Here is a 20886-nt window from a genome sequence, read left to right as displayed (position 1 = left end):
GCGTTCGGTTGGTGAAATCCTCAAGCGACAAGTGTCGCGTGCCCCTTGTCGCTTTGGTGCGCAATCTCCCAAAAGCAAGACACTCATTGCATCATGCATGCGCGGACAACAAACCATGTCAACATGCTGCAAGCTATTGAGGAAATGGCCCAGTTTGAGCGACACACAAGCGACAAAGCAACACGTGTGACTTATCGTGTTGCCTAGATCTGTTGTTGTAATGTGCGTTTTTTCTTGTCACCTATCTGTTGTTCGCACAATTAGCAGCGAACGCTTGCCAATAGACTGAAGGCACCATGTCGCTTGTCACTTAGTTGGGAACTCCCCCTGCAGCGCGTCATTTCCGTCTGAGCACCCTTCCTTTAAGGAGCTTTCCGACCGAAGTAACAAGTAGCACGCAAATACGCCATATGAATGTGTCGTTTGCTGTTTGGACCCTCATGTGCAATGAATGCTATTTTACAGTCTGGAAGTGTGTGTCACTAGTGTGACAGTGTGAACATCCCGTGTCGCTTGTCCCATTGGTTTGAAAGTTTCCTTACACTCATGTTGATGGCACTAAGAAAGTTTTCTGGGGTTCCCCTTGATATCATCGCCGCGATTAGTTTAAAGCGGAAGAAAAGAGAGAGTAATTATCCAAAATACAAATGCTTCAGTGTGTATAACTTTAAAAGAAATGATGATGATGATAATAATAATGAACCTAATTCAGGGTGCGAAATTTCCGGCGACCAAAAGTTTTGGCCTGGCGACTAAAATTTTGTTGTTTCAAATGTGTGTCAAACATGCCTCAAGACTTCACCTCTTGAGAGAAACGGCAGAAGTTATAGAAGAAATTCTAAAACTCAGTGATATCCACACTATTATGTGGTTAGCCAGCAAGCAGTAAGAGCTCTCTTGCAATCATGGAAAGCTGTTGTGACTTATCTTGAACAGGTGGCCCATGGAAAAGACAATGATGGCGCTAAAGCTAAGGATTTGCTGAAAAGTTTGAAGCAATTTAAATTTGTTAAGCTTCTGTACTTCCTTTTGGATTTCTACGGGAAATTCAACCCTTTAAGCCTGGCACGACAAAATAAGAATCTTTTGATTACATCTCTGAAAATAAGAATTGAACACTGTATTTCAGTTTTGGTTGACCTAGAATCTAATGTTGGACCAAGCGAACAAGATTTCTTGGACCATGTATCCATTTCAGGGAAGATCAGGGATGTGCAGCTCACAAACATTCAAAATGGAGAGCAAGAGTTTCAGACTGTTAGAGGAAACTTAATTAACAATGCGAAGGTGTACATCACAGAAAGATTGCAATCTGTATCAACAGATGCGATTGCATCTCTGCATGTTTTCGACACCTTGGGTTGGCCTCCCAAAGAAAATGTTCTTCAGTTTGGGATAGAAGAGATAAAGAAGCTCTGCATACACTTGAACCCGAGCCTTTATAATGAGAAAATGGATGTTCTGTCAGCAGAGTGGACAGAATACAAACTGTTGTTTCCTTCTCCAGCTTTGAATCAGACGCTGGAGAAGATCCACAGTGTGGAGTGTTCAGCAAGATTCCCCAATTTGCTCCAGATTTTTACATTTTGTTCCGTTCTACCAGTGAGCACAGCTTCATGTGAGAGAGATTTCAGAGCTGTGACAACAGACTCAGACTCAAAGACTACTTACAGGAACTCTCTGAAGACTGAGACACTGGATGATTTGCTCAGTTTCCGTAAACGGACCCCCCTCCCTTTCCCTGTCAGAGTTTGACCCAGCAGCTGCAATTGATAAGTGGTACTTCAGTGCAGAACGACAGCGCTACACAAACATTCATTCCTAACTTTTTAATAATTGCTCATATTTTTATTATTTATCAATATAAAATAGTGGCGACCAAAGATTTTAGTCCGGCGACTTATTTCAAACTAGAAATTTCATGCCCTGACCTAATTCATACAAAAAAATTTAGTTGCCAAGAGCATTCCACGCATATTTTTTCTCCCGTATTATTAACGAAAGTATGACGATAACAGGACGTGGTCGACTGTCTAGAATGTTCGTTAATATCTTCGCGACCACTGTACCAAATATCATAGCAATTATCACATTCATAGAAATGCTTCATGTAAAAGAATCAGACGTTGCAGCGAAAACTCCATTTACTTCCATTATAAGCAGACGAATACCAAGCACCGGGTTCAACACCAGCACCTCTAGCAGATCATTTTCGAGTGGAACCAGCCAGAGTGCGCAGAACTGTGCCATTTTCCACACTACGTTATTCAAGGTGCTGTACCGGGGTGTACTATGTGGAAGTGAGGTTGACATTTGTGTGTCTTACCAGAAGGTCACCCCACCCCGTACATGCCCTAAACTAATCCATTTTTGAAAGATTATACAGGGTGTCATTTTAATGGCACCCACGGAACCCAGATTCGCATAGAGGAAATCAAAAGAAACAACTTTTCTCAGTAACATTTTTCTCGTTGGTGCGTCGATTCTTCGCTACAGCCGTTCAAAAAAGACTGTTTGCCGCCTGGATGCTGGCAACCCAACACAACATTTGATCGTATCTGTGACGTCATTTCCTGCGGCGAAACAGCACACAGCAGGGTTGCAAGTAACAAGTAAATTTTGTGAAAAATGACAAAATACCAACCACGTTAATAGCTGTAATACGAAGCTAGAAACGCGTCCAGAAGACCGAACATCACAGCCTACCATCCAGAAGATCAGCAGTCATCTCCGGGGTAGGGAGAAGTGAACCAACGATATGAGAATGGTAAAAAAAACGTATTCAAAATGAAGTGTCAATATGGGATTTTATCTCAGCCTACATATCAAATATCAGTAACAATAAATTTTATTGGACTTACAGCTTACATGTGGCTGTTTAAGCCCAAATCTCGTTGCAAGGTTGATATCTGCAGGTTTGTGTCCAGATGCCATGTGGTACTTTTGTGCTGGTAAGGGAAGTATCCGAGGTTCACGTTGTTACATTTCGGCTAAAACACGTACAACCACAGTAACAATCTAATGATGAATCAGTAGCGAATATATTGCCCTGTTCATAGTTGCAAACTATTACATGTGTATCCGGTGCATAGATAAACACAGTCGTCGGGGAGCTTGTATTACTACTACTTATATCCCTGTATTTTCAACCATTTTTGCCACTTGCCTCATAATGTCCTGAATTTACATTATATTAACCTATGTGCTGCTTACCTTTGGAATTTTTGAGTTCTTTCGTTCATACTTTGTCATCTGTTCAGTGTGCCACAGACAACTAGTATCAGAAGGACGAAGTGGATAAGACTAAATTGTAGATGCCAACTTTGTAACTACATTTGTAAATATCTAACATGTAAGCTGAGACAAAATTCGATATGACAACTTTTACTTGAATTCGATTTTCATTCTACCATTTTTGTATTGTTTGTTTACTTCTTGTTAGGTTACACAACCTGTTTTCTCGTTTAATTTTACTGTACATAATGTGGCTGATTGTAGCTATGTCATTTTTCACAGAATATGTGTATTCCTGGCAACCCTGGAACGCATCGCTTCACGATGGGATATGACGTCACAAATGCAATCAAATGTTGTGTGTGGTTGCCAGCATTCAGGCGGCAAAATGGGCTTTTTTGAACGACTGTAGCACCAAAACGACACAGCAACGAGAAAAGTGTTACTGAGAAAGGTTGTTTGTTTTTATGTCCTCTACACGTTTCCGTGGTCCTTGGGCGCCATTAAAATGACACCCTGTATAATAATAATAATAATAATAATAATAAAGCATACTTAAATACACTAAAAACAAAATACCCTCTTTCCAAGGGTCCACTCTGTTTTTTTTAGTATATTTTTTAGGGCTGTCCATGGAATATTTCACCAATATGACTTAAGCAAAATGTTGCATATTGTGCCTGTATCATAAATACTTTGTAGGCCAAATGAAAAATTATAGAGCAAATAAAACAAGCAAAAGATGAAAGTAACTAATGCTACTAAATGTAGCATTTTGCAACTAGACAAAATACTATATGTAAAAACTAAAATGCTCCTGCATGCAAATAAGCAAAGCAAACCCAAATAATTGATTGTCTGTGCCACTATAGTCTATCATAACTAAATTATAATTTATTTTCAAATTACTATGAATCCATTTACAATTGTTATATACCTGGTTTAATTAGCCAACATTGTGCTGGTCTACTTGCCTCTGCCATGGGGAAATTTGACCACTCCATTTTTATCAAGCACTACTAATATAAAAGATTCACTAAGATTTGAATAATATCTTCTATCTTGGAAACTATGAATGCTAATTACAAATAATACCTAGTTTTTTTTCAGTAAAAATTAGGCTACAACCCTATAGTCTAAAAACCCTAATTTTCCTTTACAAAATAGAAGGACATTAAATGAAATTTTAATTTTGTCGGGCCGCCACGTAGGCAACAACAATATATGTGGGTTGAAATTCTGCATATTCCTCAATATGTGTTCCGTACTTGTGGCAAGAATTGAAAACTTGCTGCTTATAGAAAAAAAATATTTTCTAATGTGAAAGCCGTCCTTTTTTTTCAGTGGGAAATTTAAAATTCTCAATATTTCAATAAAAAATTATATTTAGGTAACTACAAATGCTAGTGTTACAAATTATAGTTTATTTTCTTGAGTCTAGACTACAAGCCTATGTCGAAGAAAAAAAAACTTCATTCAGCAAATGGACGAAGAAGAATTTTTTATACTTAATTGGAACTCTGTCTGGCCCCCACGTAGGCAACGCCAGGATGTATCTCGGATACTATGAATGCTAGAGTCTAAAATTTTATCCTGTTTTCTTCAGTACAGACTATGCTACAAGCCTATGCTCGATTAATCCTAATTTTCATTTATCACATAGATGAAGAAGATATATTTTTAAAAAAGTGTTTTTTATGCAATTTGAACCATGTCTGCCCCCACGTAGGCAACGCCGGGACATGATTGTTCAAAACAGTACCTGCATGTTGCCTGATATGTGTTCCATTCTCATGGCAAGAATTGCCCACTTGCTGCTGGTAATGCGGAGAGGAAAAAAATAATGTAAAGGTCGTGATTTTTTTGGTGGGAAATTGCTACATCATTTCCCCAAATATAGTCAGAATGAAATTAAACTTAACTAATTGCTAATGAGATACGTCAAGTCTTGTATGACACTGAAAACATGTATTTCCAACAGTTATCCCCGATCCCCGAGTCACAGTCTGTCCTAAAAGTATATACTACAAGAAAAAGCTCCTTGTTCCATTATGGAACAAGCCATAGTGTAAGGCTTAAACATACACTGTAGTGTGTAATTTATAAATAACCCAACCATTTTTTGGTAGTGCCCACAGGTTTCTGTAAAATAAATAATTGATGTTAAAGGACAAATTTTGCTTTTGCTGCTTTTTTAGATTTATTAAAAAAGCTCTTGCAACTTCTGAAAACCACACATTAAAACAGTATGATAATGTTTTCCACTTATAGTGTGACAGATATATTTCATAATGAAGCAATTGAATAAATACAGGTGAGGCAATTACACCACCCCACCCAAATATTAGTTGTAATGTTCTTAGACATGTTTAGGGTGACCATACGTCCTGTCGATATTAGAAAGCCACCATTTGTCCCGTTTTATAAAAGTCTAGGAGTTATCTTAAAAACCAAGTATAAATTTGAGATACATGTTGTATTGTTTTGTGTGTGTTCCATTATTTGTAGAGCAGTGAATAAGCATGGCCAAGAAGCGCACATGCAGTTTCAATACGGAATTGCAACAAGACACCAACTGAAATGACATTGTGTGTTAGATGTGTGAGGTAAGGTTTTCGAGAAGATTTACACGGTTGGTGAAGAATAAAGCTGCTCTCAAGAAGATTAATTATTCTGATACATACTTCTGGCACTCCTCAGCTTCATCATAGTACTAACATGAAAGGTTGATCAGAAGGGACCAGAAATACTGTGTAAGTCACACAGAGATTATAATAATTAATACCTTTTGACAATGGGAGATCATATTTCAAATAGAAATAATAATAATACTTTAATTATAACAATAATTTTATAATTAGGTCTAACCGATTTTTCAGGAGGAGAGGGGGTAAACTGATCTCTTTGGCGTGCCCCGTTTTTTGGGCCAAAATATTATGACCACCCTACTGATGTTACAAGTAATGTGTTAGTACAACTTTCGACTGGGAGATGACTGTGTTGTGTATCATGGTTGAATGATTGGCTTTGGTAATTCAATCCCCATAGCCACCACCTGCAAGGGTACTGGATGGATATACAGCAGATACAACAGTGTCCATCACATCCATTTTTTGTATTCCTTCATATGATCATACAGTTCTAGATTATTTTCATGTGTTGAATGTGCTGGAACAGTAGGAAACCTAAAGAAGTTCCAAGTAAGGGGGAAAATGTTTGCAAATAATACGTCGTTCATAAAGTAAGTTCCACTGATGAATACTGTGGCGCTGCAAGCAGTGTGAATGCGCATGCGCCTTGTGTAGCCACAACCTTGATGAAGTGCAGGCGTCAGTCTGAGGCAAGTTGGTCAAGAGAGTAGTGCGTTGTTGTTATGTTTCGGAAAATCCAAACTCCCGCCACGTGTGAGGTGCGGTTCGTGATCCATTTTCTGGATTTTTCCAGCTGCGGAGATCCGTCAGATTTGTGAGGTGTATGGAGAAAGAATAATGAATGCTTCAATGGTAAGAAGATTGGTGAGACAGTTTCGTCGTGGACGGGTTAGTGTTCATGATGAAGAACGAAGTGGTCAACCATCTGTTGTGAATCCCAATTTGGTTCGTTTAGTGGAAGAGCAGATTAGGATGAACAGACGATTCACTTTGTCTGAACTGTCATTAGAGTTTCCACAAATCTCCAGAACTGTGCTGTATGAAATTGTAACAGTGAATTTGAAATTTCGCAAATTGTGTAACCGTTGGGTCCCTCACCAGCTCTCTGAAAATGCCAAAAAGGAAAGAATGGGAAGTGCATTAGAGTTTTTTTACCTTTTATAGTGAGGAGGGGGAAGAGTTGTTGGATCGGATTGTGACTGGAGATGAGACATGTGTGTAAGCCTTGTTTTGATGTGTGTTATTTGTTATCTATACATGCACAAGACATACAAAATACGTAGGTTCAAATTAAACAACATAACTTTAATGCCTGGAAGCCATTCACGTACATCTTACACACGGTTACTATAACAACCAATCAATAACATGCTATAGAATACAAATTCTTCTTCTTCCTCTTATCATGCGTCTATCATCTCCTCCTGGAGTCTCTTTTTTTGTTTTAAGTGCTGGTCTCAACATATCTATCAGGAGGTCTCCTAAGTCTATTCGATCTTCTGATTGGTGTGCGCCCAGCGTCTGTATATGGTTGGTTTTCTCTTCCCTCTGCATCCTCCGGCTGTCCTTCTGGTATCGATTCAAGGTTTGGATCAGGTAGATCTGTTGAGGGGGGGTTTGGTTCACACTCACGTTTTCGTAGACACCTGACGTGTACCATTCGTGTCGATCCGTCGAACAACTGCACTTTATACATTAGGCTGTTGCCAACTCATTCCTGGTACATGCTTGGGCGGATTTACCTTCGGGGTCTGTACCCAGACTGGATCATTCGGAAGATATGCAAGATAAGTTTTGTCAAGTTTCTTCCTCTCTACTCGGCTCCACCATGATCCAAGAAATGGTGGTCGATCCACTAGCCTTTCCCGTTCAGTCATATATTTATGTCTCTTGTATCGCAGTTGGTCACTTTCCCTTGATTCATCATCCTTATCTCCCATTGCCTGTGTTCGAATTCCATCTCTCTCTTCTCTTGCCTTCAGAGCCAACTGCCTCAGATGCTCTTCTTTCTTCTCCTTTCCTTTCTGGTCCCTTTCAGCTCTTTCTGAGAGCTGTGCTCTCAAACCTTCACTTTCCGGTATTTTAGTATTAATATCTGCGTTATCATTTCGTTCGGACCCCGTATTTGTGAACAATGTGCTAACAGTTTTCTCCAACCCGGATGAATACTGTCCAGCCATGAACGTCCAATCAACGGATAGCGCAGTTCTTCTTCACACAATATAACCGGCAATTTATACAATACATCATTCAATGATAAATCCACTAAGGTGTCACCTTTCAACTTTAACGTATCATTATTCACACCTTGTAACGTTAGTGAAGTAAATTGAGTTCGCCTATGTGGAAACAATTGTTTGAAAGACTTGTTATTAAACAAAGTAACTGTAGATCCAGTATCTAGTTCACATTGTACAATTCGCTTATCAATACACAAATCAACTACGCACGGTTCTGCTGACACCAGAACATTAGTGGCATCTATAGCTTGTGTTCTTGGCTTGAAACTAACACTCCTTGCTGTTGAACGAGTGAGTGTTGCATCTTCCACTTGTGTATTTTCTGTGTTCGATGAAATAGTGCAAGTACTATCTTCTGGCGGATGAGAATCACTGACTTCAACGTGCAATAAAGACAAACCATGAAATTCGTTATGTATGTTTTGTTCAACAATAGCATCTAAAGGTTTAATATTAGACATAGATATTTGATCACTTGTAATTGTCTTACTCGCAACTCCACCATTATTTTTCCTAAACTTGCATTTTACATGCCAATGACCTTTCTCTTTGCAAAATAAACATAGAATATTTTGCTGGACAATGTCCAAGATCATGCCTTCTGGAACATCTATCACATTCTTTAGTGCTTTTATAACTTCTATCCTGAGGAGTAACAAAATTATTTTTGCTTGCTTGCGAGGACTGAAAACATGGTTTAAATTTCTGTGTCCCAGCAAATGCAACTAGATTAGGACTACATTCCTTTTCACGATGTCTGAACATTTGTGTTTCCCGTTCAATTAATTCCATTTGAAGCCCAATATCTTGACATTTTGCTGGAGTCAATGTAGGTTCAGAAAGTAATTTCTTTCTAATGGCGTCAGACCGAACACCTACAATTATTTGCTCTACAATGACTTCCTGTAAGTACTGGCCAAAACTACATTTAAGTGTTTGTTGCTTAACACGTACCATAAATCGTCTTGCATCCTCGCCGCTTTCCTGCATGCATTGCATGAACTTAATACGTTCCACATATTTGTTTGTCCTCTGGCCATAATGTTTAAGCAGATTGTCCTTGAGGATCGAATATGTTTGACGATCGACTGGTTCAGGTGCAAGGATGTTCTTCAGCACTTTGAAAGCTTCAGACCCTATAACTGCAATCAGTATGGGTACCTTCCTGGCTTCATTAACATCATGAGCCAAGCAAGACTGTTCAAACCTCGTTAAATAATCTTCTATTTCTTCCGAATCTGGCTGGAACTCGGAGAATAAATTCAAACCTAACATATTCATAATTGTGGTCAACTAAATATCACAATATCTTAAACACAATCCGTATCACACTGATTTAAACTTTGTTCGTGTAAAATTATTGTAATCTACGCCGTAGACACAATTTGTATCGCAGTGATTTGAATTTGCCCTTGTACAATTATTGTAAACAATACACAAACCGTGTAATCTTCGTTCTTACCGTAGAAATTGATCAAGCCGACACAATTTCTCCTTGCATAAACCTATGCTGGAATGATGATCGTCGCGTACTCTTCGTGACGTCTTCATCCATACTTCTTCTTACGAAGGATTACCAAGAATATCCTGTACGACTGCACCATAGATGTAAGCCTTGTTTTGTTGTGTGTGATTTGTTATCTATACATGCACAAGACATACAAAATACGTAGGTTCAAATTAAACAACATAACTTTAATGCCTGGAAGCCATTCACGTACATCTTACACACGGTTACTATAACAACCAATCAATAACATGCTATAGAATACAAATTATTCTTCTTCCTCTTATCATGCGTCTATCAATGTGTTTTGCATGAAACCCCAGAACAGAAACGAACCACCATGGAGTGGAGGCACTCCACATGCGTCACTATGGAAAACTAAACCAAAACCAAAGCTTACGAACAAAAAAAATTATGTGCACATTGTTTTAGGATAGGCATGGTGTATTGCTTGTGGAATTTATGGAGCGTGGACAGCACATCAATACCGAAACCTATTGTGTGACACTTCAAAACCCGTGTCGTGCAATCCAAAACAAACTACTTGGCATGCTCAGTCGGGGTTTCATTCTCCTCCACGACAATGCACGTCCGCATGTGGCAAATACAACTCAGGAACTCCTGACGACCTTCCATTGGGAAAAACTACCACACCCCCCTTACAGTCTTGATCTTGCCCCATCTGATTTTCATTTGTTCCTCCACCTTAAGGCTAAGGCATTCCTTGCTGGAAAACATTATGGTACTAACGAAGAACTGAAATGTGCAGTTTCTCAATGGTTCTCCATTCAGGCGGAAACGTTCTATGATAGGGGTATAACGAACTTGGTATGATACTGGAACTTACTTTCCGAACAACGTAATATAATCAAACAACAGATATAAAAGTTAAAGTATAGAGATCAACATAATTGTTCTTATCAACTTACAGTTCATTTTTCTACACAGTTTTTGTTCACAATCTATTTTGCCACCTATCTGGCAGTGAAAAATGAACTATAAGTTGATTAGAATGAACCATCACGTAACCGCCAATATCTTTAGATATATATATATAATGATTTCTGATATCTTTAGATACTATGATTTTAGAAGTTTCTTTTATCCCTTCTAATCAGATTGGGCATCCACATGTCATCACCATATGACATTAACAATTGTATTATTTCTTTGAATCGGCTGTTTTTTACATTCCTGTTCTTTGTTTTGTTCATGAACAGAGGATCGTATTTGAAGGACAGGCTAGGAGATTACTAAATCCCTCCTGTGCTAATCTTTGGAACGTACGTGTGAGTGGGGGGGGGGGTGTAGGTGTGGGTGTTACGTACTTTAACTCGTAAGAAATTATGACACTCGTACGAAGTGTGAGGTGAAAAAACACAGATTTGCAATAGTATAAAATCAACAAAAACATCGTCAAAATAGGTTTTCCACTGTGCTTAAATTAATAAAAATAATAAGCCTCGTACCAAGTGTTGCTTTCAACTGCTCCAATACCAGTACTGACAATGTCTTATATGTTAAATTTTTAAAAATATAGCGCCTTCAAAATAAAAGATACCATATTGTCTCAATCTCATCGACTACCTTCGCGATAAGCCAAAAATGGCAAAAAAGTGAAGTAAAATAAACTAAATCTATTATTTCTTTGTAACTCTCATTAATGTAGCTAATTCTTATTTACGTGGTAGTATGCGACGTTTTTGTTAAAATTATTCTACGATTTATAAAATGATGAAATGGTACATGAGAACATGGGCAACTTTCATTGCAACACATCGATCAGAAAGTTTCGGAAACACGGATATTTTCTCAATACGTTTGCACGTGTACTTCATCCACTTTTAAAAGTAGCGCGTTTTCAGTTATGTCAGTAATCATTAAAAAAAGGAATACCTTAATATAATCATGCCAACTGCATGCGAAAATCGAGTACCAGGCAGGGATGGAAATTTTCGGTAATTGTCATATCGTAAGACATAATATTTCAGTTTAAAGAATTATAAGTAATGAATTATTGCGTAATAGAGGCCTCGGCCTCCTCTTATCTGTTATGAGCCACTGTGGATATTCATATATTTAATAACTATATATATATATATATATATATATATATATATATATATATATATATATATATATATATATGGGGAAGAGATTGTAAATTCTGGTTGACGGATTTTAAAACCTGCCCCCCTCACTCCAAAATATGTTAGGACGTCCCTGCGTATTGTTTCATTTCAATACGGAACTTGGACCGGAATTAAATTGCTCCGGAAAAAGGGTACTGTACCGAATTAAAATTCATCCGGGAAAAGGTTCCTGGACCGAATTGAAGTACTGTATAGATAAAAAGATTATTTACGGTCTAGAATTAATTTACGCTTGCTGATTTTCTCTCCTGGACTGGACTTTAAAATTCCTGGACCTTTAAAACCCTGTTATCACATACATCGAAGACTGCAGGAACTCATGCAATGTCCGACAGGAGTCTGCCTAGTCTCCAATACTCTGAACGTTGCCTTAGAACAAGACAGTGAATGTGATTTAGAATAGGACAGACGTTTGGAAAACTACAGATTCCCACCAGTATTTAGCGATTTCGCCACTAATATCTGCAACGCCTCAACTTTAGAGTTGTAATATTTTGTTCCACCGATAGACACCCCCCCCCCCCCACGACCACCTAAATCAGCAACACATTCGCTTACAGGCACTTGTCACACGGAGTAGAGCTTGATGATTATTGTCCACATTCAGTTCTCGTAAGAATTTGAGTAGTACCATGTTCAGCAAATTAACAGTGCTTTCAAATTTCCTTTAATTTTCTTATATCAGCAACACTGAACAGTTGTTTATGTTGTATTAGATTGTATTATATTTATAAATTAAATGTTACGTATTATTGATTTTGATTGAATTGGTGGGTATCGAACCCGGGACCCCTTGATTACAAGGCCCCAAATGTTACTTATTAGCAATGATTATTAAAATAAAGAGCATGTCTAAATGTGAGTTAACCCTCCTCCCAAAAAAGAGACATTTTTTCAACATAACTGCAACTACAAAAAAAGTCGGAACAGAGATAAAAATGAATGGACTGTCCTGACTGATGGCCTTGCATCAATGGTAATCCAATTAAAATTACTCATTATTGCGGACTGCAGATTTCTGGATTAAGCTTCTTTCCACAACAAACCTATTCATTTATGCAAATACGAAATAGAAATTCTTGCAAAATCTGAAAAAATGTCAATGTTATTATAGTAGTATTTGTAGGATTTTATACGTTCACATTATAATATTTCATAGTTAGAAAAGGGGCATGGCCCCCCTGCCCCCCTTCCCCTGGGTACGGGCCTGCTACGTTGTCTTAGCGTAGATAGATTAAAAATAATGCAATTGCCATTTCATCTTCAGATAATTATTAGTAGCTGAAGTAGCTGATATTTTAATGGAAGGGGGGAGAGAAATTGGGATGGTTGCCTTCGATGGATCCTTCCAGATCTCGATGGTGAAAACGTAATGTTCGCGAAACGTACACCACAAATTAAATAATGTGTAAGTTAGATTGTACCTCTTGTTCTCTAACTCACTAACTCTCTAGCCTTCTTAAACCCGAAGGTTTATGACTGCAGCAACACAAGCCTCTGTCCCTATCCTGGGCAAGATCAATCCAATCTTTTCCATCCTTACCGATTTATTTTAGGTCCATCTCAACGTTATTCCTCTATCTTCGCCTTCCTACTGGTCTTTTACCATCAGATTTCCCAACAAGAATCTTGTAGACTCTCCTTTTCTCTCCCATTCGTGCCACATGGCCTCCCCATTTAAGTCCTCTTGATTTAATTATTCTAATAATATCTGCACATGAATACAAATTGTGTACTTCTACATTATGTAACCTTCTCCACTTACCTGTCTCCTTATCTCTTTTAGGTCCAAACGTTTTTTTTTAAATACTCTTAATTTACGGATCCCTTTCAATGTAAGGGACCAAGTTTCACATCCACATAATACTACAGGCAAATTACTGTTTTGTATATTTTAACTTAAAGTTTCTAAGATATTGTACGAGAAGATAAACTTTTATGAAGGGAAAAGTAACATGCATTTCCTGAATTAAGTCTGCTTTTCATTTTTTATTTTGGCCGCGGTGGCTCAGTCGGTAACGCGTCTGACTACCATGCTAAAGGTCCCGGGTTCGATCCCCGGCCGGTTCAAATCCGGGAACTTTCCTAACGATGGAAGCGGCCCCGGCGCACACCCAGCGTCGAATAACATGGGTACCTGGGGGAAACCCTGGGGGGTAAAGGCGGTCAGGGGCGTGATGCTGATCACATCACCCCAAACTCACGACCGGATCAAGAAAGTGTGGGGCGTTACCCCCACACCCCCTATACGCCTTCATGGCGTGTGCTATGCACAGGGGAGCACTTTACCTTTTATTTAATACTATTTTCATTTGTTAGTAGATATTACTCGTAAGTACTTGAATTTGAACTGGTTCAAACGAGTTGTTATCAATAATTAGATTTTGATTATTACGTAACACTTGGTTTCGGTATGTAAGCATATATTTATTTTTCTATTTGCTAACTTCTAACCCTATCTCTTTAGCTGCCTTTAAAAATATTTTAACATTATGCTTAATTGTATTTATGTCATCCCCTAGTAAGTTTACATCATCTGTATACTTTCTGTCCTCTTCAACTTAGAAGAGTTCATTTTTAATAAGCAGCTAAAGGTGATATCTTTTTCCAGTGGCGTATGCTGGTTCTAACGAGTGGGTAATCTCCAACCCTTGATCCTCAAACTCCAAAAGTTTCCGTGCAATTTATGTCAGGATCCATATTGGATTTAGGAATATTGTGTTGGAATGTTTGTCTTATTGCTACGACCACAATCAATTAATTCTCGTTTTTGCAGTTTAATATACGTGTAGAATTTCAAATAATAAAACAAGACAGTATTATAAAGCTATAAAAAAACAACCTGTGAAATATAAAATGAAAGACGTGCACTAGTGAAATAAAAACCCACAATATTAATTTAAGTGCAAAATTCAACTTACTCGAGGACCCGATTACTTGTACCGTACCACATCCAAAGCACGCTGTTTGTCCAGTTGCACGTCAATACGTGTCTGTGCGAAAGATTGCAGTTTAACAAAGGAAGTTATGTGACTTTTGGATTGTTCATGTTTGGCACAAGCGTTGCAAAGATTACAGTATCCGCCACGCGTCCATACATTCTTTTCAGCCCCGAAAAGTAAGCACGGCCAACAAAAAAGCAAAGCTTATTAACACTTATACTTCCTATCAACCATGGTGTTTTGTTATAATTTGCTTGCGAAAATGCCTCACATATTCCCGATTTTTGTCTTTGTGTGTAGAAATAAGTTCAAGCTATGACACTGGCCTACCTGTATTAACAATTTGCAACTTTCCCTGAAAAGATCTTGTTCCGAAAGGTTTCACCAGCAAATCTTGTATCAGATCCATTACCCTTTAACACAGCACTATCATGACAAACACTAACACCTAAATAAATAATAAACACGAAGCACAGCACGAAGCCAACGACTACACGCATTTAGTTTCACGCGCCAAACTTCTGTTGTTGTGTTCCTGGCTCAGAATGAAATTCCCTATGAATGATAAAAAAATCCCTTTCCGAGCTCGAAATGATAGGTTTTAAAGTTCGAATCATTGCAGGCCAGAGCCAGAATTTTATTTCGGGATGGGGATCATCCCTTATTAGCAGCCGCCACATAATTTTGAAACAGTGGGGTTAGAAGTCCTGAAGATGAAAGATGAATCTCAGATTATTACAACATATTATGCAAGGTGTTTAATCCTGCTAATGAAGTAAAATTAATTACCACTGTACACTTTCTAAATTAGATATTTCTAGGATTTCGGGGAGGGGGGTTTCAGCCCCCCGAGTCCTCCACCTGGATACGTGCCTGATGTGTTTGTTTTTGTTTTATGTTTAATTCGTTCATCTTCATCACTATTAATCTAAAGAGGTGGAATATGGCAACTTAAATTAAGTAATATATATACGAGGGTGATTCAATAATTATTGTCCCCGGCATACTTAAAGTATATGAATTGCAATGAATGATGGGGATATTGTAGCCTAATGTCTTAGATGCCTATATGCAAAATTTCAGAACCGTAGGTGCTATAGTAAATTTGTTTTTCTCGTTTTACGTGTGAGAGGTGGCACTTAGTTTGAAAAATGGAGAAAACCGAACAACGAGCCGTCATCAAGTACCTCCAGAAAAAGGGGCTAAGCCGAAAGGAGATTCATGAGGACATGGTCAGTGTGTTGGGTGATGGGGCTCCTACCTACCAGGTGGTAAAAAACTGGTGCCGCGATTTCCGTTGCGTTTCAACACGCCCCTGGTGCTGGTCCTCCAACAACAGCATCCACCCCAGAAAACGTTGATGCTGTGCATGACATGATTATGGCTGACAGAAGAATCACGGTGCAACAGTTAGCAGACATCATTCACATCTCTGTAGGCTCAGTGGAAACCATTGTGCATGAACACTTGGGATTCAGAAAGGTGTCTGCGCGATGGGTCCCCAAAATGTTATCCCGTGAACAACAGAAAGACAGAGTTCAATGTTGAAGGGCTGGTTTGGAGCTGATGGGGGCAGACCTGAAGCAGTTCTGTGATTGATTTGTGACAGTGGATGAGACATGGCTCCACCACTATGATCCCGAGTCCAAACGACAGAGTATGGAGTGGCGGCACAGCAATTCACCTCCCTCCCCCCGCAAATTCAGGGTGCAAGCATCAGCACGCAAGGTTATGGCCACAATTTTTTGGGATGCGAAGGGTGCTCCTTATTGACTACCTGGTGGGACACACTGTTACTGGGAGTAGTACAGTGGGCCGGGTTCTGCAACCGAAAATGAGGCTCGGTGAGGCTCGCAGTGTTGCCAACCCCTTACTCGAAAAAATCACCAAGGTTTTTATCTCGGTCTAACCTAATTTAAAGCAAAAAGCTGGCAATACTGCGAATCTCACCGAGCCTCATTTTCTTGCAGTGTTGCCAGCTCGAGCGAGGCGTAGCCTTTTACGGTGTATGTTAACGGTTTGCTCTCGTAAGGCATGAGCCTTATTTTCTCGCAGTGTTGCCAGCTCACCCCAAGAATATTTCACCATGTGATATTTTACAGGCGAAGCTAACCTACAAATGGGAGTTGGCAACACTGGCAACATCAATTGCGGTTTAGTGTTGCCAACTCACCTCAAGAATATTTCACCATGTGATATTTTACAGGCGAAGCTAACCTACAGAGTAGTACAGTGGGCCGGGTTCTGCGCCCGAAAATGGCGCTCGGTGGCGCTCGCAGTGTTGCTAACTCCTCACTTGAAAAAATCACCAAGGTTTTTGTTTTTGGGTATAACCTAACCTCAAGCAAGGAGCTGGCAACACTGCGAGCCCCATTTTCGGGCACAGTGTTGCCAACTCACCCCAAGAAAATTTCACCATGTGATATTTCACAGGCGAAGCTAACCTACAAATGGGAGTTGCCAACACTGATTAGTGGAGGTGCACGGGTTCTGCGCTATTATTTGCGATTCAGTGTTGCCAACTCACCTCAAGAAAATTTCACCATGTGATATTTTACAGGCGAAGCTAACCTACAAATGGGAGTTGCCAACACTGATTAGTGGAGGTGCACGGGTTCTGCGCTATTATTTGCGATTCAGTGTTGCCAACTCACCCCAATAATATTTCACCACATGTTATTTTACAGGCGAAGCTAACCTACGAATGAGAGTTAGCAACACTGGCAACATCAATTGCGGTTCAGTGTTGCCAACTTACCTGAAGAATATTTCACCTTGTGATATTTTACAGGCGAAGCTAACCTACAAATAGAAGTTGACAACACTGGTAACATCAATTGCGGTTCAATGTTGCCAACTTACCTGAAGAATATTTCACCTTGTGATATTTTACAGGCGAAGCTAACCTACAAATAGAAGTTGACAACACTGGTAACATCAATTGCGGTTCAATGTTGCCAACTTACCTGAAGAATATTTCATCATGTGATATTTTACAGGCGAAGCTAACCTACAAATGGGAGTTGACAACACTGATTAGTGGAGGTGGCCGGGTTTTGCAACATTAATTGCCAGTGTTGCCAACTCACCTTAAGAATATTTCACCATGATATTTTACAGACGAAGCTAACCTACGAATGGGCAACACAGACTAGTGGAGGTTGGTGGGTTTTGCAACATTAATTGCCAGTGTTGCCAACTCACCTTAAGAATATTCCACCATATGATATTTTACAAGCGAAGCTAACCTACGAATGGGCAACACTGACTAGTGGAGGTGACCGGGGTTGCGTCCGAATCAGCAGCAGATGTCACCTGCACCGTTACATCCGGGGACTCAGCTAATTTTTGTTGTCCGAATTTGCGGTAGACGTGGAGTCGGAGGGAAGAGCAGAGAGGCGCGACAGATGCACGCTTGAACTCGCTGTGACGCTGCGCTTGGCAGCCATATTCTAACTTTTATTTTGTACAGGCAACATTTACTGATTAGAGGATGTAAAACTCAGTTATATTTTAATATTTTATCGATAATGCAGAAAACGTAAATGATGAAATAGCGTGTTATATTTTTAATATGAGTAGTTAGGTGGAAATCATTGACATGTTTGTTTGCGCCCCCCACGCAGTGGGTGAAGTTCGGGCTGACACCTGGCGGGAAAAGTGACAGCCGTACTACAAGGGGACATGCAGATTCGGACGACTTGGACGTGACTTCGACGGCACGCGAGAGCAACGGGGAGAGAACAGGGTGGAGCGCTTGCCAATCCGGACACGGCCTTTGTAAACCTCTCCTGCGGGAACGAAGTGCTGTACATGCATACGCTGGCGCCTCTTATTATTTCCGTATTGTGACGCAAGCAAACAAACAAATATTTTTTTTTATTTTTTTAAGATTCCTGGCCCCTAACCCCGCCAGGGTGCGTGGTGCCCAACCCAAAAAGGTTCTAACGGCTGCGGCTCTAGATTACCGCACCTCTGTAGAGTTTCACGTGTTTTTTTTTGTATCTACAATCATATTTTTCTTATATATTTTTTTAATTTTTTTTATAGGGTTGATTAAAGCACATATTTGAGGAAGACAGCACTACCCATATATAAATAAACCCCTCAAACTAACACCAATTAGAATTAGCTTACAAAATTTTTCTCATAAGGCATTTTTGTTTTGTAAACACTCTACCACCAACAGATCACATATAAATAAACATACCCCGAAAAAAATGCGCTCCATGAAAAGTTGCCCTGTGTGCAAAAGAACTATATCAAGCAAAAATTTTGCAAGACATTGTCGCACCTGCGTGCCAGGCAAGCATTTGGCTGCTACCGAACTATGTTCCGGATGCAATAAATATATCACAATTGCGTATGCCAGGAAGCATAAGCTTACTTGTTTAAGCAAAAGTACATCTGGGACTCAACCGTCGACCAGCTCAACCAAGAGGAAAGCGGAAGCCGACTCGCCACCATCCGCCAAGCGCATCAAAACTGTGGCGAAAGCGAACCAGTCTGCTTTCCAGCGTTTGTTAGAGGACTTTCCCCTTACTTCGGAGGGCTCATGCGACGTGCGTAGCTTTTTGGAGAACGTGCAAGCGCAAATTATTTCCGTCCTCGGCGATGCGCTTGCAACGCACTCCACCAAATTCTACGCATCGCTATGTTGCTGGTACAAAAAGCCTTCTGATGAAATTTACAGCTTCTGCCACAACACCAAGGCGAAGACGTTGCATCTGGCGGATGTCGAAAACCTAGAGGTAATCTACAACAAGTTTGTCGAGGAGCTGCTGGCAAAGCAAGAAGAACATCAAGCCAAGGGCTCGGGGGGTTCGCTGTGTGGCGAGCCTCACGAACTGCGCGTCAAACTTTGCAAGTTTGTACCTCTCTCCGCCTCCAGCTACGTCCTCTTACCAGAAGCAATTGTGGAAAAGAAGGCCGTCCTGAACATTCAAAACAGTGACGCCAAGTGCTTCGTCTGGTCGGTGCTTGCAGCATTACACCCTGTCGACCGGAAAAAACAACCACACCGAGTTAACCACTACCTACCCTACGAGCCAGAGCTGGAAGATGCGATGGCTGGGATCGACTACCCGGTGGCGCTTTCGGACATTCGTAAGTTCGAGGCCCGCACACGCAACCCTCGGTTGGCTATCAACGTTTATGGCCTCACCGACAAAAATGCGGTGTACCCCATCCGGGTGAGGGACGTAGACGACGACGGTGTGCAGGAAATTCACCTTCTGCTCATCAAGGATGAAACTCGCTATCACTACACCCTCATCCGTTCCCTTTCTAGACTTGTTTCGAGCCAGCTGAGCAAAGACAAAACCCACATAGAAGTTTGTCCCAGGTGCTTGTCTAAATTTCGTAATCGAGAACGGCAGGATTATCAACGCATCAGAGGCCGCAACATCGCTGCCGAGAAGCTCGCTAACCACAAGCTCTACTGCAAAGCCAACGAACCTGGGTTGGCAGACTTGCCCAAACCTGGCACCATGGAGCGTTTCCACATGCACGGTGCCATGGTGGAGCACCCCGCTATCATCATCGCGGATTTCGAGGCCTTCCTCAAACCCCTGTCCACTTGCGATCCCGATCCTGAAGTTTCTTCCACCACCCCTTACCAACTCCACGAGGCATCTAGTTTCGCATACGTTGTGGTGCGACGAGACCAGCACATCGCCCCCGAGCCTTATGTGTACCGTGGTCCCGACGCAGCCAAACACTTCCTCGAAAGGATGGTTGTCGAGGCCATCGAAATAGGGAAGGTATTGTTGGCCCCCAAGTCTATGCTCCCGCTGTCCCCCGACGATCAACGCAGACACGACGAGGCCATCGCTTGCCCTGTCTGCGTCAAGGAGTACACTACCAAAAACCATAAAGTCCGTCACCACGATCACTTTAACGGTAGGTACGTTGGTCCTTGGTGCAACGATTGCAACCGTATGGCCCGGGACCCACGCTTCATCCCTGTGTTTTTTCACAACGGCTCGGGGTACGATTTTCACCACCTGATCAAGCATCTTGGGTACGACGACATGCGAATCAACGTTCTCGCACAAAACGAGGAGCGTTACATCAGTGTGAGCAAACTAGTGTCGATCCCAGCATCCGACTCTACCGTCGAACTTCGCTTCCTCGACTCCCTGAGGTTCCTCCCGGCCA

The sequence above is a fragment of the Lepisma saccharinum genome, chromosome 14 (genome assembly GCF_977018435.1).
Source record: "Lepisma saccharinum chromosome 14, izLepSacc3.1, whole genome shotgun sequence".
NCBI lineage: Eukaryota > Metazoa > Arthropoda > Insecta > Zygentoma > Lepismatidae > Lepisma > Lepisma saccharinum.
Note: the sequence above shows the minus strand (reverse complement) of the source record.